The 23,494-nt window shown below is 38.0% G+C and overlaps 1 protein-coding gene across 1 annotated transcript in view; it reads left to right on the top strand.

The window, feature by feature from the left end:
* Positions 1–2,106: 2,106 nt before the first annotated feature.
* KTN1 (kinectin 1) overlaps positions 2,107–23,494 on the top strand; it is a 394,527-nt gene continuing 373,139 nt past the window's right edge. Inside the window, 1 exon segment of the mRNA XM_053697334.1 lies at positions 2,107–2,257. The gene's annotated coding sequence lies outside the window, so the exon portion shown is untranslated.

Below are 23,494 nucleotides of genomic sequence, written 5' to 3'. Positions count from 1 at the left end.
GCTAAAACTAAAAACAAACTAAAAACTACTTCCAAAAATATTCAGCTTTGATATTAATGAGTTTTTTGGGTTCATTGAGAACATGGTTGTTGTTCAATAATAAAATTAATCCTCAAAAATACAACTTGCCTAATAATTCTGCACTCCCTGTATTTACACATCATCAATATGCACCTATAGATCTATTTACACATCATCAGTATGCACCTATATATCTATTTACACATTATCAGTATGTACCTATAGATTTTTTTTAAAACACATTATCAGTATGTACCTATATATCTATTTACACATTATCAGTATGTACCTATAGATTTTTTTTAAAACACATTATCAGTATGTACCTATATATCTATTTACACATCATCAGTAAGTACCTATAGATCTATTTACACATCCTCAGTATGTACCTATAGATCTATTTACACATCATCAGTAAGTACCTATAGATCTATTTACATATTCTCATTATGTACCTATAGATATTTTTACACGCTATAAGTACCTATAGATCTATTTACATATTATCAGTGTGTACTTATAGATCTATTTACACATTATCAGTATGTACCTATAGATCTATTTACACATCATTAGTAAGTACCTATAGATCTATTTACACATTATCAGTATGTACCTATAGATCTATCTACATATTATCAGTATGTACCTACCTATAGATCTATTTACACATCATCAGTAAGTACCTATAGATCTATTTACATATTATCAGTATGTACCTATAGATCTTTTACACATTATCAGTATGTACCTATAGATCTTTTTACACATTATCAGTATGTACCTATAGATCTATTTCCACATTATTAGTATGTACCTATAGATCGTTTTACACATTATCAGTATGTACCTATAGATCTATTTACACATTATCAGTATGTACCTATAGATCGTTTTACACATTATCAGTATGTACCTATAGATCTATTTACATATTATCAGTATGTATAGGCTTACCATAATTTTTAGAGGTGAAACTGGGACCACCTGGTGCGGTGCCAGTGGGGGTGTGGTCAGGAGTGTGGTCAAGGGGGCGTGGCAATCACCGGTCCTTTTAAAGTAGTAGCTTTTATGTGTGTAATGTTTTGTGGATACTCTACCCTTCCTCAGTCAAACAAGTGAATCACACAGTTTAAATAGACCATAACACCACCCCCTAGTGAAAAAGGCACCATTACGTTGTCATGGCAAATAAATCATTAATCTAAATCTCAGATTCTAAATAATGCCAAACATCAAGCATAATTATCACTTTCACAATTTAATATCTGCAGTGTAATATGTGTTGTATGTGTCTAATTAAGGAACAGAGCCAAATACTGATAAGGCATTAATACAGCATTGAATGAAATAAGTACAAAACAAAGACGTACCTGCTAAAGCTGTTTAAGAGGCTACTCTATACCATAATGCAGGAAGATTATAGCCAAAATGCTATCCTGCATGAAGTAAAGCAAGATCCAGGCCAAAAATCCTTCCTGTCTGTACTTCCTAGTCATACCCATATGATTCCCCTAAAGGTGTATTACCGGCAATGTCACCAGGGGTCAAGGGGGTATTAAATTACTAGAAAAATAAACCAATTAGCCCTACAAAATTAAAAAAGCCCTATGCTGCTCACTCAGCCTGTATTACTAAATGTAAACTTTGAAGGACATGAATGTTAAGCTAAGCAGGGCTGTATGTAACAAAGTACCAGCATCCAACTATGCTGGAGAGTCACAGTCCAGTCAGTTTGAATAATGTGTCTGGGTTTCAGGTGGGCTGAAACCCGGACACATGATTTTAAACCTGGAGGTGGCAACCTTACTGGGGCAGAATGAACAACTGGGTGGGACACTGGGACAGCGCCTCCAAACCGGGACAATCCCAGTAAAAGTGGGACTTCTGGTAAGCCTAAGTATGTACCTATAGATCTTTTACACATTATCAGTATGTACCTATAGATCTATTTACACATTATCAGTAAGTACCTATAGATCGTTTTACACATTATCAGTATACCATCCCTCCCCAGCACAACCATGATACAATTTGCCTCCGGCGCTGACGGGTTAAGGAGGCCGGCCATCGCCACGTAGCGGACGTACTGCTGAGCCTGAGCGGCTCCTCCTTTCACCGGCCCTCCCTCTCCTCCTCCCGGTGTGGATCTGAATGAGAGCAGGGGGATCGGCCGCATATCTAAAGCGCAGCGGGCCGAGGGGAGTGTGAGAATTGCTGGATAAAGTAAAAGGTGAGTGACGGCGTGTGGGGTGGAGAGCTCCGATTACTGCGGGACTGTGATTTGCTTTATCTTGGGAGGTGCTCAGGGTCGCTGGAGGGCCCGGCATTTCACGTGTACCCTGGGGAGTGAGCCTTGTAGACTATGGGAACTAGGGACCATATTCCCCGCAGGCAGGACCCAGGGAAACGGCATGTGGGGTACAGGGAGCAGTGACCAGAAAACCAAGGCCTTAAAACACAGGGACATGCCCTGGGGACTAGTGAGAGCAGGAGCCGGGGATCATATATACATCACCTGGGACAGCACACGCGAAAGCGGGGACAAGGACACGTCTAGTGGGCCGTGATTAAGGAGAGCAGTGCCAGGAAGGGCAGGGTTATGTCCGGGGGAGACTGTATGAGAATCGCTGGGGAGTGGACCTAGGAAAGCAAGGCCAGAAGGGAAAGGAGAACGCCTGTCTGGGTAGGAAGAGCAGGGGATTTAAAACCGTTTGCACATGACCCATAAACACTTGGTCAGGATGGTAATGGGCATTTACAGTTGTAATTCCGAGAGCAGAGACTGGGCACCACGCGCATCCATGGGGACAGGACACGGAGAATCTGTGCCAGGCGGAGCATGGTAATTCCCAGAGGACAATGATAAGTACGGACAGATAGATGAATATAACCGTGGCCAGCTGGGACCTGCCAGTTGCACTGGGTGTGAGCAAAGGCACAAGAAGCCATATACAGATCCTTGTGTCAGTACCTAACACACCAGAGTCAAGAGGAAGAGTAGGGACAGATGGCTGAATAAACATCACCAAGGACAGCAGGGACCTGCCTATGTCACTAGGAGTGAGAACAGGTACTATGTCATATCTATCTCCTTGTGTCAAGACCTGCCAATTCACAGAGGATTAGGAAGAGCAGTGACAAAGAACTATATACCCATCACCTGTGACCCACTGCCAGGAGGGATATGCCCATGGCAGTGCTTGGATTTCAAACAATGGAAGAAATAAAACATTTTGACAAGCTATAAGAAATCAGAGTTTGTTTACAGTATACACATTCCTGTGTGTAGGGACGTGGGAGGAGGAAATGGGGCATACTGTGGACTATTTATTCCTCAGAATAGGAAACACAGGGGAATTGCCAATAGAGCGGGAGGTGGGACCATTTATACATTTCCCCCCAGGACTTAGGCAAGAAAGAGAAGAAGGAATTAGCCATGGTTAGGGGGTGCAGGTGTAGGAAAACATATGAACACACTCCTGGGAATCTGATCTAAGAAAGCAGGGCAAGAAATAAGGTCATGCCCAGGTGGCTAGTTAGAGTAGGGGCTGGGTACCATGCTTCACTGTGGGCGACAGAGAGCTTTAGCTGGGCTGGGCTGAGACATGGTGTTTATTGTTGTAAGTTGGTCCTTGTTCTGCAGTTGTGGGGAGATAAACATGCCCAGGTACTGTGGTTTGGGAGTAAAGGATATAAACATACCAAGGAAAAGGAGGCTATTGCTCTTGTGCTGGTGTGGAAATGGGGTCCTTTTTCAGAAAGACAGAATAAACATTTTGCCTTGACCTTTCCAATTACAAAAGACCCTTTTGAAATGCAAATGTTGATCCTCAGGGACTTTAAGCCGGTATTTTGGGATTGACCTACTAATTGTCGCCTGCCAAGTAGAATTATGCTGTAGATGTCAAGTGATGGTTCAGGAGGATTGTACCTAGGGCCTTGCTGTGTGGGTTGATCTCTATGAAGTTCAGTAATGGAATATATATTTTATTTATAATCAGATGTGCTTGGCTAGGAATATGAGAACTCCTTATATTTAGTTTGGAATCTCTAGGGTGGTGCTAGATAGAAACACACACTTTTATGAATAGGTTTTCCAAAGAGGAACCTTTTCTTTTAAGGCTCTTGATTTAAAGGGAAATGTTTTTTTAAACCTGTGTGAGATGGAATGAGATGTTGGAAAAATGCCCAGGATTCAATAAGTAGCGTACAGCCCTGTTTGTTGACTTGATGTGATTTGCAACTTCAAACCACATTCATTTTGTTTCCTGAATCATGATATGATAAAATCTGTACTGGACAGTGTGACTGATTTGGGAACACTGGGCTGGCAACGGGTGGTCTAAGTGACAGCCTAGACCTTGCTCTTGTTAGTTTTAGTGGCTGCTTCCTGTGTGTCTGGACTATTTTCCCCACTCAGAATTTACAAGAGATTCCTGGTATTCAACCAAAAGCTGAAATTCTCACATTGTGTTTTGTGCTTATGTGATTTTGAGATGGCAGTGGAGAAATCGCTGGTAAACCTTACCCATTCTGCATCACATGTGAAATATGTTGTCTTGTTGCTACATGCAGTGTTGAGTACCCTACGTCCAGCGACTTTGTTACTGTAAATGCTTAGGGCTTGACAATTATAATATATATCTGGAAACACTATGGTTTACCAGACAAGAGAAAAATGTTGTAAGGAAAAAGTTACCGGTCCACTTAAGGGGACGTAAAAGTGCAAAAACATTTTCTGAGTATTTTATCATTGCACTGTTCTTAGCCTATGTGTTTATCCTGTGCAGGTGTGTAAAACATAGTTACTCCTAAAGCAGCAATTCAGCTAGCTGAACACATCTGGTAATCCGATGTATGTATCAAACGCTAGCTAGTTCCCAGCATGCATTGTTCTTCCTGAGCTTACCTATCTAATCTTTTCAACAAAGGATATTGAAAGAACAAAGTAGATTCGATTATAGAAGTACATTTTAAAAGTGTCTTAATCTCATTCTCTTTCTGAACCATTAAATAATCCCTTTAATGTTAAATGAGGGGGGAAAGCCACATTTCTGTCTATCATATACAAATCATAATTCTGTAGCGCGGGGTACATAGTGACACAATAACACAAGGGGAGAGTTACACAATGATCATTTAAACATAGCTGATTACTGATTTTAAGGTTAGCTTGTTTCCATTCTTCTTCCTGTAAGGTCGCACCCTAAAAGGTGTGCCAGGCCTGATAACTGCGGCTAAAGTACATGCACTGAGAGAATTTTTCCTGCTCACATGGTCTCTTGCTTTTGAAGGTTATCAGCTTTTAGGGCTTGACAGATCTTGTGATTTTATATTTCGAACACACACACACACACACACGTGTGTGTGTGTATGTGTATATATATATATATATATATATATATATATATATATATATATATATATATATATATATATATATATATATATATATATATATATATATATATATATATATATATATATATATATATATATATATATATATACGTGCTTTTTGCCTCTAGCTTTAAATGGCCATAACGGTTGAAAAATGACATTGTCTAATTCGTTAGAGCAAGTAATTTTACGACTGTCAACCCTGCACTACTATGTGTTTTAACCCCGCTCGGGACCCTTTACTAATGGTTTTAAAATATAGTGAATGTGGCACACTGATGTAGTATGTTGTTGCTGCAGATGAAGACAATACCAGCGAGCCAATCATGAGCAGCATATGTACGTATCCTCCAATTACTTGCTAGTCTGGAGCTGTGCAGGAGTTCATCACCTGTGCAACTATGTGCTTTTACACCTCATCAAAGATTAAACACATAGTATAAGAAGGGAATTTTAACAAGATAGAACATTCATATTTTCAAACTGTAATATAGTTAAAGGAACACTGAACCCAAATTTTTTCTTTCATGATTCAGATAGAGGATGAAATTTTAAGCAACTTAATAATTTACTCCTATTATCAATTTTTCTTCGTTCTTTTTGCTATCTTTATTTTAAAAGCAGCCAGCCCATTTTAGGTTCAGCACCATGGATAGCGCTTGCTTATTGGAGGCTTACATTTACCCACCAATAAGCAAGCATAACCCAGGTTCTCAACCAAAAATGGGCCGGCTCCTATGCATCACATTCCTGCTTTTTAAATTAAAGATAGCAAGAGAATGAAGAAAAATTGATAATAGGAGTAAATTAGAAAGTTGCTTAAAATTACTGCTCTATTTGAATCATGGAAGAAAAAAAATTGGGTTTAGTGTCACTTTAAACTGTGTAGATATAGATAACCAGGATTTCTTATCAAACTTTCTTCCTTTTCTTGTTATCCTTTGTTGAAAAGCAGGGATTTAAGTTCAGAAGCGGACACGTGTCTGCAACACTATAAGGCAGCAGTTTTACAACAATGTTATACATTAGCGAGAGCACTAGATGGCAGCAGTATTTCCTGTCATGTAGTGCTCCAGACGTGCACGCTACCTACCTAGATATCTCTTCAACAAAACATAAGAAGAGAACAAAGCAGATTTGATAAAAGTAAATTGGAAGCTTTTATAAAATTGTATACTCTGTCTTAATCATGAAAGAAAAAAATGTTGTTTTTCATGTCCCTTTAAGGTAACATTTCATGCTTAACAGTAGATAGAATGACCTATTCAAAGCAAGAGTTTGACCGTTTGGAATATAGCAGATTTCAGTTGGGTTCCCCTCCCTCTTACTATTAGTTAGTTCAGTAGTAGAATAGATTGTGCTTCTCAGACACCTAAAGGGACAATAAAGTAAACGTAAAAGGAAACCCAATTTTTTTATTTCATGAATCAGAGAGAGAATGCAATTTTAAGCAACTTAATAATTTACTCCTATTATCCATTTTCTTTGTTCTTTTGGTATCTTTATTTGAAAAACAGGAATGAAAGCTTAGGAGCCGGCCCATTTTTGGTTCAGAACCTGGGTAATGCTTGTTGATTAGTGGCTAAATGTAGCCACCAATAAGCAAGTGCTACCCACTATAGTGGCTAAATGTAGCCCATTTTTGGTTCAGCACCTGGGTAGTGCTTGTTGATTGGTGGCTAAATGTAGCCACCAATAAGCAAGTGCTACCCATGGTTCTGGACCAAAAATGGTGCCGACTCCTAAGCTTAGATTCCTTTTTCAAATAAAGAGCTCACCTATGATTACTTTTTAACAAAGGATATCAAGAGAGCAAAGCAAAATTGATAATAGAAGTAATAGTGGAAAGTTGTTTAAAATTGCATACTCTATCCTAATCATGAATGTTCAATTTTGACTTTACTGTCCCTTTAATAGTGATCGTCCGATTTCACTAGATGTTCACTGTTGTTGACGGTGGGAATCGGCTTACTGAATGATTAAAACCTATAAGAAAAACAGCTACCAAATGCCAGAATGAAAATACATTAATAGATCTGTAATATTTAGCGGGTTTAATGTTAGAATCCTGGGATTTCTCTCTTTTGTAAAGGTGTTTGCTTAATATATAGCAGACCATGTGTTATAAAGCTGTGTACATATAACAGTTTCTACTCAGGTGGAACCCATTTATTTGGTTGGCAGTCTCGTGTGAAATTTGTACAGTGTGATGACAAATGTGTTGTTTGATTGCAACAATGTGTTAACCCCTTGGCAGCCGTAGATAGCTCTTCTGTACAGTGGGTCGCATTCACAGATTACTGCAAGTTTCTGTCTGATAAATAGAAGTGCTGCTGGGTTATGTGCAGCTGAAACCAACACACATGCAAGGAGGAGAAGACTGCAATTGTATCATGCAGGTATTGGTTGCTAACGTCCCACAAGCAGAAGTACAAGCATGGGACACATTCTTTAAAGCTAGATAAATGAAGCCAATTTTAAACAGTCGCAATAAACTGAAAGGTTACTTATGGATGTTCTAGAAATATGTCCTAATAAAAGATTTAACAGTGGGGAAAAAAATAAAGTGCTGGGTTAAAGGTGCATTTTGTAGAAAAAAAAATTCTTTCATACGTTCGGAAGAATGTGAATGATAACTTATGTCTGTCACATCAAGGGACGTTAAACATATAGTAAGTTCCCATAAGATATTTAAGCATAGCAAAAACTGTGCAATGTATGTTACTAAGTTTATCTTTTTCTAATCCCAACTGAAATGCATTTTTAAAGGGCCAGTAAACACTTTGAAATTGGTATATAAAATTCTTAAAGGGACATATTAAGATTAAGGTAGATCATACAATTTTTCCTATTTATATGTATTATCTAATTTGCTTCATTCTCTTGGTATCCTTTGTATTACACTACTGGGAGATAGAAGCATATGTCTGCAGCAACCAATAAATAGCTTCTGATCCTACATAGCTATACATTTCAGCAAAAGATACAAATTAGACAATAGAAATATATTGGAAAACTATTAAAGATTATGTTGTATCTGAATCATGAAAGAAGAAATTGGGTTTCATGTCCCTTTAATTATGCATAGTAAATCTATTGGCGCACCACACAACTTTTATTTTATTGAGCACCCAGCTAAAATTTCAGCCAATCTTAAAATTTTGAATGGTTAATGCACAATTTATCATTTAATATATTTATATTAAAGTGAATGTAAACTTTGAGGGAGGCACTTTCATTCATCAAAGTTTACATTTTAACTGTTTTGTTAAAATACTTACCTTTTCTTCTTGCAAAGCCGGAGCAGCGCTTCCCCCGCCCGTCGCTCGTCTCTTCATAGGTTAGAAATGAAGAATCCGGCTTACTCCAATAACGGCACGGCCTCAGGCAATGTTTACTCTGGGGGAGAAGCCTGATTCGTCATTGCTGGCGTAAGAAGAGACGAGCGACAAGCGGGGGAAGCGCTGCTCCGGCTTTGCAAGAAGAAAAGGTAAGTATTTTACCAAAACAGATAAAATGTAAACTTTGATGAAAGTGCCCTGGTTTTTAATAGGATTTTTAAAAACCGGGCACACATTCCTCAAATTTTACATTCACTTTATATTATGTAATTTGTGCTGTGGATAGCAGAACAGAACATATTGTAATATAAGAAAGTAGATATGTGCGTTTGGGTCCTTTTGTGAGGATTCGAGTAGAAGTAGGTGGCCGCTCGTGTCATTTGGTTCTCTTCAGAGCTGGATTTATTCTTGTGGAAGATAAACACCCTTAGATCTGTGCAAATCCAGATCATTCACAAGAATAAATCCGGCTTTGAAAAGCGCTGAATGACAAGGGCGTCCGCTTACTTACACGTTTGGATCCTTCATAAGGATATCTGTTAGAAAGTATAACACTGCCCCACCCGGCTACTTTATAATTACACCGGATGGCAAAAATTTTTGTGGAGAACACTGAATCATGAAAGTATATTCATGCCCCCTTCTCCTGTAATTTAAGTCTGAAAGTTGTGGATTTTCAAGTCCTGATAGCACATTACATCTTTACAAGCCTAACCCTGCCACATGTCCTTAACTTGCAGTTTGTCGTCTTTTTCTGCTGATGCCAAACAATGAGTTTAGTTAACGTAACCTCTACCTGACATTAGGATGTTCCATGCCATCCTAACTGCGCTGTGCTTTAGCACCGTTAGGATGGCATGGAACGTCCTAGCCGTTTGGCTGTACTGAAGCCAACAGCGCTTTGTGAATGGGATCGCGGTCTGGAGTGCGTGCCCAGCATCATACGGACGCCCCCCTGACCTGATCCCATCATTGATTGATTGATATCAATTTTGTTGACAAATTTGCCTGATCATGAAAGGGTTAATGACTGGCAAATCCTGTTCTCTCAACGTTCAAGTCCAGATTGGCTCCTCCATATGAAGAAAGTGATTGGTGGCGTTGGAGCATTAAAAAACAATTGTAGCAAACAAAGTGTTAAGTTCTAATAATATTCTGACTCTGCTGATATGTTAAATCTATTGGGAGACTGCGGGAAAAAAATGTTATAATTTCAAGGTGTTTACTGCAGTTTGTCTGACCCTAAAATCGTTCCCTAACCACTATGGTCTCACAACTTCCTATGTTGTTCTCGGTCGCTAACGCTCGCTCATCTTTCAAGTCCTCAGTAAACAGGTGTGTCTGAAATTCTGGGCAGTGGTTGCTGGTAGAAGTGTGCGTGCTCAGTGACATTTTAGCCTCTACTGCTCTTGCAAAGCTCTACAATTTTTACTAAAGGCAATTTTAAAAAGCTTTAGTAATTGGTTTTATAGCTGATCTATATTGTGGGTGTACGTACGACCGTACACTAGCATTATAATGAACCTGGTATTTTACTTTGGTACTTCTCGGTTTAAAGCTGTGATCTTTTGTAGTTTCATTTACAGTATTATTGTATTTTGAGACATATACAAATTGTATGTGTTTGTTGTTATATTATGTAATATGTTTAGGTTTCTTATTTACCAAGGAGATTAAAACTTAGATTTAAATGGCAAATGACTAGAAGGCCCAGTGAGTCTGCCCATGCTTCATTTATTTATCTATAAGCATGTAGGTGTAGGAGCATGAACGAAACAAAAAAGTACTGTAATTCATTAGATTTATTTTATTATTAAACAAATACTCATAACTCTGTTTAAGTCCTGCTTAAGGGTTAAACACACGGTCACGCACCATGGGCCTCTCCTGTGCTATCTCTGAACAGAATATGGCAATTGACGGCTACCTGTGTAAGCCGGTTCTGATTGGTTTAGCAGGCATGTCCTGTCCTTGGGGCAAATACTTTAGGCCTTGAGTGTAGCTTTTGCTATGCAGTTAAGCCCTTAACGCTGTTAGAATGTTCAATGCGGGGCTGTCCAGTTACTGGTGGGATTGGCTGCGGTCAGTATCGTATTATACTCACATTTATGCTCAAAATAAGATTACATTATATTTTTAGTTAAAAGATTATATAGGACATTTTACTATTAAAGGGACATTTTAATCCAGATTTTTTTATTGTTTAAAAAAATAGATAATCCCTGTATTACCCATTCCCCAGTTTTACTTAATCAACATGGTTATATTAATATACTTTTTACATCTGTGATTACCTTGTATCCCTTTTTCAGTTCTATTGACAGACTTGCATTTTAGACAATTAGAGCTGACTCATAGGTAACTCTACGGGAGTGAGCACAGAGAGCAGCAATTTTAAGGAACTTTCTAATTTACTCCTGTTATAAATTTTTCTTTGTTCTCTTGGTATCATTATTTGAAAAACAAAACAAAAAAACAGGAATGTAAGCTTAGGAGACGGCCCATTTTTGTTCAGCACCCAGGGTAGCAATTGGTGGCTACATTTAGTTACCAGTCAGCAAGTGCTACCCAGGTGCTGAACTTTTTTTTAAAATGGGCTGACTCCTAAGCTTACATTCCCACTTTTTCAAATAAGGATACCAAGAGAATGAAGAAAAAATGATAAAAGGAGTAAATTAGAAATTTGCTTTAAATTTCTGCTGAAGCACGAAAGATCATTTCTTTTTTGTTTTTTTGGTTCAGTATCACTTAACCTTTTGCCGCCGTTATGACGATGTATTTCGCCCAAACGGCGCTGGGCTTTAGCGCCGTTATGACGGAATACATCGTCATAGCTAATGGCTGTCCTGAAGCCTTCTGGGCTTCCTGGATTTGATCGCTGTCTGGAGGGCGTTGCTAGCGTTATAGGGACGCCCCCCCATACCCGATCCAATAATTGAAATCTTGCGATCGTGTGATTTCAATTTGTCTACGTCGGAAAAGTTGTTCCAATGTAGACACTTTATCCTTGTCAGGAAAGGGATAAATAACTTTTTAGTGTCACATTCCCCTCTCCTTGTAAGTTTTTTTTTTTTTTTTTTTTTTTTTTGTTTGGTTTTTTTTTTGTTTTTTTTTAGACCATTTACCATTTGAGTAGCTTCCTCTTAAAGTCTCTATTTTGTGAATTCACAAATCCCTTTGATTATTATTTTTCAAAGTATAATTTATGCTGAGAACAGCTTCTTTTTCTGGTTCTACCACTTGGTTAATGAAGAAAATCTAGGAATGCTGAACACGGTCCCGTGGATACTCTTTACTGCAGGGATTGACAAATCCAGTAAACATAATTAGTAGCTAGACTGGTATTTATTTTATAAAGATATTTGTAGAATAACCCAAAAGGTTAGGAGCCAGGGGCAATTTACTAGATGCCAGCGGCTCCCTCCATTTACTAAATGTAATAAAGGCCCGGTATATATTTTTACAACACTTTGTGTCATGTAGCTGCTCACTTAAATCACATTATGGTATAAAATTGCCATGCTCTAGTTTGTTATAGCATGTAATTGTATCACTAGTGACCTGCAAAGAGGTTAAAGGGACATTATACACTAGATTTTTCTTTGTATAAATGTTTTGTAGATGATCTATTTATAGAGCGCACCTGGGAGTGTTTTTGTAACATAGTTTTGCTTATTTTTTTTTAATAACATTGTGCTGATTTTCAGATTTTAATCAAGCCCCACAGTGTCAGATGTATACACAGGTTTACAGGCGCCTGCTTGCTCCTGTTTGTGTTATCTGTCTTTTCATATGCAGGGGGGGTGTCTGCTCTTTTTGGTGTCCCAGCCTAACCTCATCAACAGTGCTAAACTGGGAGCTTCTAAGTAAGTTTTTAAAAGGTTTTATACTGGATTTTCAGATCAGCATATGTGCATATTCTTCTTTATAGTAGTGTCTGTTACATGCAGTTATATGAAAATTAGTGTATACTGTCCCTCATTAAAGGGACACTGAACCCAATATTTTTTCTTTTGAGATTCAGAAAGAGCATGCAAGTTTAAGCAACTTTCTAATTTACTCCCATTATCAATTTTTCTTCATTCTCTTGCTATCTTTATTTGAAAAAGAAGGCATCTAAGCTTTTTATTTGGTTCAGTACTTTGGACAGCACTTTTTTTATGGGTGGATGAATTTATCCACCAATCGGCAATGACAACCCAGGTTGTTCACCAAAAATGGGCCGGCATCTAAACATACATTCTTGCATTTCAAATAAAGATACCAAGAGAATGAAGAAAATTTGATAATAGGAGTAAATTAGAAAGTTGCTTAAAATGTCATGCTTTATTTGAATCACGAAAGAAAAAAATTAAGTTCAGTGTGCCTTTAAGTATAGCATTGCTTATCTGTAATTCATCACCAAATATTCCCCCAATTCCTTGAAGAGGTTGAAGTGCATACTGCTGAAGGCACCCTCCCGCATGCTGCACAGTAAATGCTTGATCTGTGCAGCAGTTCATGTATAGCTGTCTAGTTGGTCACAGCAAAGGAGACAAGATAACCATACTCATCTTTTTAGGGTGTTTATTTCTGGACAGCAAAACATTTTGGCTTTAGATGTTCTTGCTGATATATGCTGTGCATGTATAGAAATGGCTTTAATTTACTATTGATAGATTTGTAATGACAGATTTTTTGTTTTCTAAAGAATATTTGAATTTAGTTATTGTATTTCTTTGCTTAAATGCTTAAAGGGACAGTCAACTGTAATAAAAAGAAAAGTTTCTATAAGCAATGGGCATTGCCATGTTTGAACTAGTTTTCTATTTATCTGTTTGTGCAAACGAGGCTTTGTGGAAATCCTTTTGGATAATCCTATATTCCACACAGCATTGTTGTACAGTCTTTTATTGCCTGCTTTATACCTGTCCACATTTGTCCTCAGCGGGTAGGATAGATAAGGGGTAACAAGTTAAAACATGGCAGCACTTATTAGTTTATAGAATTTTAGTGGAATTTAAGCAATGGGGACACTAAATAATGACAGTATGTTGTAAAGTTTAACTACACAGAATTAAAGAATCTCATACTGCTTAATATCCCTTTTTAATATTGCAAATAGAGCTTAAAGGGATAGGAAAGTCAAAATTAAACTTGCATGATTCAGATAGAGCATGTCATTTTAAGACACACTTTGAAATTCACTTCTGTTTTCAAATGTGCTTCATTCTCTTGGTATCCCTTATTAAAAAAAGAATATGCACATATCATACACTAGCGGGAGCTGCTGGTGATTGGTGCCTGCACACATTTGTCTCTTGTGATTGGCTAACTAGATGTGTTCAGCTTCCTGACAGTAGTGCATTACTGTTCCTTCAGCAATTGATAACAAGAGAATGGAGCAAATTTAATAATTGAAGTAAATTGGAAAGTTGTTTAAAATTGTATGTTCTATCTGAATCATGAAAGAAAATGTTTGGGTTTCCTGTCCTCTAAAAAAATAAATAATTAAAATGTAATGTTGGAGAGCGTAACTAGGGGATCAGATGATGCAGGAAATGCTGAGCGAGTAAAGCTTTGTATAGAAGTTATGTACAGGGAAGGGCCGACAGGCTGAAGCCTGTATTATAGCATAGTACGTATGTGTATTGCATTACAGGTCTCGCTGCCAGATTATGATACCTGTGCTCATCATTACAAGCCAGGAAATGCTGTACAAAACACTTAACGTGTGTGTGTGTGTGCGTGCTTTTATAGTTTTTTTTTTTTTTTAAACTGTTCGATTGGAGCTTAGGTAGCCAATGAATGAGAGGACAGTAAAGGTGCAATGCGTGAGCACCAATCAGGAGTGATCCAGGTGTATGCTCTACTAGCACAGCACCGCTATAGTAAGTAGCCTTAAGCAGGTTTGGGCTATATATTCTCAACATTACTAATCCATTTTCATGTGCCTTTAATCCTATACAAAACAGATTACTTGTTAATATTCCTGTGGGGAAAAAGTGTTATTTCCTTGTCAAGTGAATAACAAAGCTGAATTAATTTTTCCGGCATTTGTTTTTTTTATCAGAATGAATTAACTAAATAAAAAAACTAAATTAACAAATATTCTATTCAGTTGGTAATGACAATGTTGGTAAAATATTTTTGTTTTGTTTCTCAACGACCCTTTAGTGGTCGATTTATCAAGCTACAGAGGACAGGGGTGTACATATGCTCAGCTTGCCTCTGGCGGGCTCATTTCCACGTTCTTCTGCAATTTTGCGCTCTTGAGCAACGCCACCCGCGCACAGCCAATCACGCGCAGACAGGGGCTGTCAATCTTCCCGGTCAGACGAGACCTGGAGATTGAAAAATCGCCACCTAACAGGTGGTGAAGAGGTTAGGGAAGCAGCCTGCAGACTGCCCCTTATCTTGGTGCTTTTTACAATCTTACATTTTAGCCAAATAATTCCACAGGCGTGAGCACAGTTATCTATATGGCACACATTAACTAATGCCCTCTAGCTGTGAAACTGTCAAATGCATTCACATAAGAGGCGGCCTTCAAGGGTTTAGAAATTAGCATATGAGCCTACCTAGGTTTAGCTTTCAACCAAGAATACCAAAAGAACAAAGAAAATTTGATGATAAAAGTAAATTGGAAAGTTGTCTAAAATTACATGCCCTATCTGAATCATGAAAGTTTAATTTTGATTAGACTGTTCCTTAAATGTAACAATGTTGATTGTGCAAAACTGGGGAATGGGTTGTAAATGCATTATCTATCTTTTTAAACCGTATAAAAAAAAAATAATAATCAAGTAGACTGTCCATTTAATACCTTCTTAGTATGCTAGTTAAAGAGACCTCTCTAGTGAGGTGTGTGTATTATGTGTAAAAATCCCAACAGTCATTTAGCCAAATCTCCTAAAGTGTTAACTTCCCCTGTTTTATTTTTCTAATGTTTACGCACAACCTGCCGGTGTCACTGGAGCACGTGCTGTGTAAGGAGTAATTCTTTGCACCTTCCCTATCCCTTAATATTGCAGGATGAGCAAGATGACTTTGCAGCTGAACAGTTGTGTGTTCTAAATCTAGCTTAACAAGACTAATTATAGAAAACGGCTTAAGAACCTGATAATGAGTTCACTGCTGAAGTGTATTGAAATGCCAAGCGGCGTGTGGCTTAGTGTGAGAGGTCTGTACCGGCTGATTTTCATCTGGGATGGATACGTTTATCGTCTTGGCTGCTCAGAAGTTAGCTGTTTTATTAATGTTGATGCCGTGTAATGTATACTGTGACAGCCTGTCAGATAACTGGGTTCATTCTTCTTCAGTTTCATCATTTTGCAACTGAGACACTCATGCAAAAGGCAGATTTGATTAAGTATTATCTGTGGGTTTTTGTTTAACCCCTTACCTGCCACTGACAGTGGCTGATCATTCCAATACAGTGTGTTACAGCGCTAGAATATCTAATCATCTGATTTAGCAAACTGTATAAGATTGAAAAGTAAAAAGCTGCGTTTAGCACATTATAGGACCTTTTTAAATGTCTGTAAATTTGTGGATTGTCTTAAACAGGGAGATGTTTTGTAACTTCTTTTGATTCTTAAAGGGATAAAACTTTCAAAATTGACACGCACATTTAATTAATTTAACATACATTGATTTATTGATCATTTATGCAACAAACATTGATAACAATTAATATTTTTCTAATTTTAGGTTAATGATGGTTTAAAATGTATCTAAGTTGTCAGTTAAATCAGCCGCCTAGTGTGCCCGGGGAGAACACTGCACTGTTGGCTCTGAGATGGTGTAGTGCTTGAATGCTGCTGCACTTGACCTCAGAATATGTGCGTATGCCACTGAAAACCAGTAATAACTTTGAGTAAAAATATTTTTGCTAATGGAATTATATTGCAAAATGCTTCCATGTAAAATTGAAATTCACCCGTGCACATCGCAATATTGATCTTTGTAGCCCTTAAAGTATTTCTATTAAAGTCAAAATTAAACGGACACGAAACTCATGTTTTTTCTTTCAAGATTCAGATAAAGCATATACTTTTAAACAACTTAACAATTCTAAAATGATTTAATTAATTTGGTACACCTCGTTAAAGGAGCAGCAATGCACTACTGGGAGCTAGCTGAACACAAAGTGAGCCAATAGCAAGAGAGGCATATAATTGCAGCTACTAATCAACATCTATCCCCTAGTAATGCATTGCCGCCCCTGAGCCTACCTAGGTAATTTCTTCAACAGTACCCTTGAATATCATCTGGCGTAACTAGTTTTTGCTTATTCATAAATTTTCAATCCCTGTGTAATGGATGATTTTGTTCTATACACTTGAGTTGGTTCTCTTTTCAGTCAAAATGGCTGCCCCCCCCCCCCAGCTGTGATTGGTCCTTGTTTTCCAACCACCACTTTTCCCAGCTCACGGACCAACAAACCCCACCCACAGACTGCCCAATTCTACCTCTGTTTTGGCCCCACCCACTAAAACACAGATGGGCCTCCAATAAGTGCCCCTATAAGAAAATCCTGGAGAAGCCACTTCCTCTAGGTTTGCCGTGCTCGTCAAGTTGTCTTTAATTATTGCCTTTTCACCTTCGCGTTGGGGTTTTGTTTTTTATGACCTCTCCTGGTCTTATTTTATGTGAATCTTGTATTTTAATAAGTGGAAACTTCCACATACGGATCCATGCATTAAATATATACTGACGTGTATTAGAAATTGCATTAAAACTTAAATTTAGTGAATGAGGGGCGACCCTGCAGCGGCTGAAGCATTTTGTGCCTATTCTTACTGTACTGTCTCAAAGTCAAACACTGCAAAAGTATGTATGAAACTGATCAGACAATGATCCAGAAGTCTCTGTTTACAGAGATACAAGATTAATCAGTCGTTATATGAAGAGCTCAGCCATTTGGGAGGCAGCACAGAAGACAAGAAAATTGTAAAAGCACAGCAAAATAATCTACACTCTATAGAGATGAACTGTGAGTGTTTGCTTAAAGGGACACTGTACCCAAATTTTTTCTTTTGTAATTCTGAAAGAGCATGCAATTTTAAGCAACTTTCTAATTTACTCCTATTATCAATTTTTCTTCGTTCTCTTGCTATCATTATTTGAAAAAGAAGGCATCTAAGCTTTTTTTTTTTTTTTTGTTTCAGTACTCTGGACAGCACTTTTTTATTGGTGGATGAATTTATCCACCAATCAGCATGAACAACCCAGGTTGTTCACCAAAAATGGGCCGGCATCTAAACTTACATTCTTGCATTTCAAATGAAGATACCAAGAGAGTGAAGAAAATTTGATAATAGGAGTAAATTAGAAAGTTGCTTAAAATTTCATGCTCAATCTGAATCACGAAAGAAAATTTTTGGGTACAGTGTCCCTTTAAGCATAGAGTGATGCTGTTTTATGTAAAAACAAGATCTCAAACACATTATGCCTTAAAGAAACCTGATACCCAATGTTTTAGACTATGTTTGCAATTTTAAAAAGCTTTATCAGTGTTTTCTCCAGGACCTTTTAGCTAATATTAAAAATGTTCAGATGGTGTATGTGTGTAATAAAGATATATCTATATCTATCTACAGTATCTCACAAAAGTGAGTACACCCCTCACATTTTTGTAAATATTTTATTATATCTTTTCATGTGACAACACTGAAGAAATTACACTTTGCTACAATGTAAAGTAGTGAGTGTACAGCCTGTGTATAACAGTGTAAATTTACTGTCCCCTCAAAATAACTCAACACACAGCCATTTTCTAAACCGTTGGCAACAAAAGTGAGTACACCCCCTAAGTGGAAATGTCCAAATTGGGCCCAGAGTGTCTATCTGGTGTGGCCACCATTTATTTTCCAGCACTGCCTTAATCCTCTTGGGCATGGAGTTCACTAGAGCTTCACAGGTTGCCACTGGAGTCCTCTTCCACTCCTCTGTGACGACTTCACAGAGCTGGTAGATGTTAGAGACTTTGCGCTCCCCCACCTTCCATTTGAGGATGCCCCACCGATGCTCAATAGGGTTTAGACCTGGAGACATGCTTGGCCAGTCCATCACCTTTACGCACAGCTTATTTAGCAAGGCAGTGGTTGTCTTGTAGGTGTGTTTGGGGGTGTTATCATGTTGGAATATTGCCCTGCAGCCCAGTCTCCAAAGGGCGGGAATCATTCTCTGCTTAGTACATGTTGGCATTTATGGTTCCTTCAATGAACTGTAGCTCCCCAGTGCCGGCAGCACTCATGCAGGCCCAGACCATAACACTTTCATCACCATGCTTAACTGTAGGCAAGACACACTTGTCTTTGTACTCCTCATCTGGTTGCCGCCACACACCCTTGCCACCATCTGAACCAAATAAGTTTATCTTGGTCTCATCGGACCACAGGACATGGTTCCAGTAATCCATGTCCTTAGTCTGCTTGTCTTCAGCCAACTGTTTGCGGGCTTTCTTGTGCATCATCTTTAGAAGTGGCTTCCTTCTGGGATGACAGCCATGCAGACCAATTTGATGCAGTGTATGATTTATGGTCTCAGCACTGACAGGCTGACCCCCCACCCCTTCAACCTCTGCAGCAATGCTGGCAGCACTCATACGTCTATTTCCCAAAGACAACCTCTGAATATGACACTGAGCATGTGCACTCAACTTCTTTGGTTGACCATGGGGAGGCCTGTTCTGAGTGGAACCTGTCCTGTAAAACTGCTGTATGGTCTTGCCCATCGTGCTGCAGCTCAGTTTAGGGTCTTGGCAATCTTCTTATAGCCTAGGCCATCTTTATGTGGAGCAACAATTCTTTTTTTCAGATCCTCAGTTCTTTGCCATGAGGTGCCACGTTGAACTTCCAGTGACCAATATGAGAGTGTGAGAGCAATAACACCAAATTTAACACACCTGCTACCTATTCACACCTGAGACCTTGTAACACTAACGAGTAGCATGACACTGGGGAGGAAAAATTGCTAATTGGGCCCAATTTGGACATTTCCACTTAGGGGTGTACTCACTTTTGTTGCCAACGGTTTAGACATTAATGGCTGTGTGTTGAGTTATTTTAAGGGGACAGCAAATTTACACTCTTATACAGGCAGTACACTCACTACTTTACATTGTAGCAAAGTGTCATTTCTTCAGTGTTGTCACATAAAAAGATATAATAAAATATTTACAAAAATGTGAGCGGTGTACTGTATGTGTGACTGTATACACATACATACATATATACATACATATACACACACACACACAGAGATTTTTTTTATATATATATATATATATATATATATATATATATATATATATGTATGTGTATATATATATATATATATATATATATATATATATATATATATATATGTATGTGTATATATATATATATATATATATATATGTGTGTATATATATATCAGGGACGTGCAGTCATAGGAGGCAGGGGAGGCACTGCTTCCCCTGCCATATGGGGCCAAAGTTTAGTTAAATTAATTTTAATTTAAAAAAAATTGTAAAAAAAAAAAAAAAAAAAATCATCAATTTTTTCCCACCCATGTAATGCTATGGAGAGGTATCATACAGGACTGCATCTCTCCATAGCAAAACATGGTTACATTTCTTCAATAGCAGCAGCGCCACCAACTGGTGGTAACTTAAAACTACCTGAAGCAAAAATGACCAATAGGAGGCATCCCTCATGATGCCTCTTAGGGAGAGAGCCAATCAGAGAAGTAAAACTATTCTTGGCATTATTAGTTATGCAGGATGCAGGGCTGGCCCTGTCTGATGTTCACTGACTTCCTTTTACTGTGATCCAGTCTGGGACCCTCCCACTAGCACAGGCTTCACTAGAAACAAGAGGGGAGAATAAGGACTGCAGGAAGAAGTGCACAGTAAAGGTTAAGGTTTATAGCTTTCCTCATTCTGTTAAATGATAGTGTTAATATTAATGATTTTAATGTGAACTGTAATCTTTCTACTTATTAGCAATGTTGACTGTTGTGATTGAGGAGTGCTGGTAATGATAATAGCTTCCCACATTTTGCTGGCAGTTTATTTTAACTTTTTTTTGTGTGAATATTTTGTTTTTAATGTGATCTGGTAATTTGCTGCTTTTTAACAAGTTAACAACATTGACTGCAGAGCATGCTTTATTACTACAGCCCTCATTAAGTATTGTGTTGTCACTAGCTGGTGCCCTTGTGCAAAAAAGGAAATGCTAGTGCCTTTTTTATGCAGGAACCTCTTCTGGTCTGTATAATAAATGATGCTTTATTACTACAGCCCTCATTAAGTATTGTGTTGTCACTAGCTGGTGCCCTTGTGCAAAAAAGGAAATGCTAGTGCCTTTTTTATGCAGGAACCTCTTCTGGTCTGTATAATAAATGATGCTTTATTACTACAGCTCTCATTAAGTATTGTGTTGTCACTAGCTGGTGCCCTTGTGCAAAAAAGGAAATGCTAGTGCCTTTTTTATGCAGGAACCTCTTCTGGTCTGTATAATAAATGATGCTTTATTACTACAGCTCTCAGTAAGTATTGTGTTGTCACTAGCTGGTGCCCTTGTGCAAAAAAGGAAATGCTAGTGCCTTTTTTATGCAGGAACCTCTTCTGGTCTGTATAATAAATGCTTTATTACTACAGCTCTCAGTAAGTATTGTGTTGTCACTAGCTGGTGCCCTTGTGCAAAAAAGGAAATGCTAGTGCCTTTTTTATGCAGGAACCTCTTTTGGTCTGTATAATAAATGATGCTTTATTACTACAGCTCTCAGTAAGTATTGTGTTGTCACTAGCTGGTGCCCTTGTGCAAAAAAGGAAATGCTAGTGCCTTTTTTATGCAGGAACCTCTTCTGGTCTGTATAATAAATGATGCTTTATTACTACAGCTCTCATTAAATATTGTGTTGTCACTAGCTGGTGCCCTTGTGCAAAAAAGGAAATGCTAGTGCCTTTTTTATGCAGGAACCTCTTCTGGTCTGTATAATAAATGCTTTATTACTACAGCTCTCAGTAAGTATTGTGTTGTCACTAGCTGGTGCCTTTGTGCAAAAAAGGAAATGCTAGTGCCTTTTTTATGCAGGAACCTCTTTTGGTCTGTATAATAAATGATGCTTTATTACTACAGCTCTCAGTAAGTATTGTGTTGTCACTAGCTGGTGCCCTTGTGCAAAAAAGGAAATGCTAGTGCCTTTTTTATGCAGGAACCTCTTCTGGTCTGTATAATAAATGATGCTTTATTACTACAGCTCTCAGTAAGTATTGTGTTGTCACTAGCTGGTGCCCTTGTGCAAAAAAGGAAATGCTAGTGCCTTTTTTATGCAGGAACCTCTTCTGGTCTGTATAATAAATGCTTTATTACTACAGCTCTCAGTAAGTATTGTGTTGTCACTAGCTGGTGCCCTTGTGCAAAAAAGGAAATGCTAGTGCCTTTTTTATGCAGGAACCTCTTTTGGTCTGTATAATAAATGATGCTTTATTACTACAGCTCTCAGTAAGTATTGTGTTGTCACTAGCTGGTGCCCTTGTGCAAAAAAGGAAATGCTAGTGCCTTTTTTATGCAGGAACCTCTTCTGGTCTGTATAATAAATGATGCTTTATTACTACAGCTCTCAGTAAGTATTGTGTTGTCACTAGCTGGTGCCCTTGTGCAAAAAAGGAAATGCTAGTGCCTTTTTTATGCAGGAACCTCTTCTGGTCTGTATAATAAATGCTTTATTACTACAGCTCTCAGTAAGTATTGTGTTGTCACTAGCTGGTGCCCTTGTGCAAAAAAGGAAATGCTAGTGCCTTTTTTATGCAGGAACCTCTTTTGGTCTGTATAATAAATGATGCTTTATTACTACAGCTCTCAGTAAGTATTGTGTTGTCACTAGCTGGTGCCCTTGTGCAAAAAAGGAAATGCTAGTGCCTTTTTTATGCAGGAACCTCTTCTGGTCTGTATAATAAATGATGCTTTATTACTACAGCTCTCAGTAAGTATTGTGTTGTCACTAGCTGGTGCCCTTGTGCAAAAAAGGAAATGCTAGTGCCTTTTTTATGCAGGAACCTCTTCTGGTCTGTATAATAAATGATGCTTTATTACTACAGCTCTCATTAAATATTGTGTTGTCACTAGCTGGTGCCCTTGTGCAAAAAAGGAAATGCTAGTGCCTTTTTTATGCAGGAACCTATTTTGGTCTGTATAATAAACAATGTACTTTCCCTCCTGTAAAACAGTCAGTGCTGAGTACACTCCTATGTCCTGTCACCCAAGATATAAGGTGAGATCTACTGGGTCCAGACACTATTTTTCAGAGCACATAACTAATTTACTCAGAAGTTAAAGAGAACAAAACTGTGCTGATTTTGTTTCTATGTATGTGGATTAGATAGACTGATTGATTTAAGGTCAGCACTTCAATCTGTCATCCTACAGTTGTTTTCCTTCAATAAATGCACTTTTTTTTACTGCAGTTTCCCATGCTTTTGGGGTTTTACTGTTTATAACACCTCACTTTTTATTGTCATTCTGTAATATGATGATCTGTCTGTCATTTATTAAAAAGCATAGTTTTTATATTTTTAGTATTAAAAAATTATTTTATATGATATATTATTATTGGTGGTTTTCATATTAAATCCACAAGTGAGCTGTGATATCTCTCAGGAAATGTATGGGGGCAGGGAGTCTTGCACCTTGCCTGGTATATTGTGGCATTTAGCTGGTATTCATGTGAGTAGGGGAACTGATTGGACAGAT

Source organism: Bombina bombina, chromosome 1, assembly GCF_027579735.1.
Source record: "Bombina bombina isolate aBomBom1 chromosome 1, aBomBom1.pri, whole genome shotgun sequence".
NCBI classification, from domain to species: domain Eukaryota; kingdom Metazoa; phylum Chordata; class Amphibia; order Anura; family Bombinatoridae; genus Bombina; species Bombina bombina.
The sequence above is the reverse complement of the archived record's forward strand: the minus strand, read 5'-3'. Positions and strand labels throughout refer to the sequence as shown.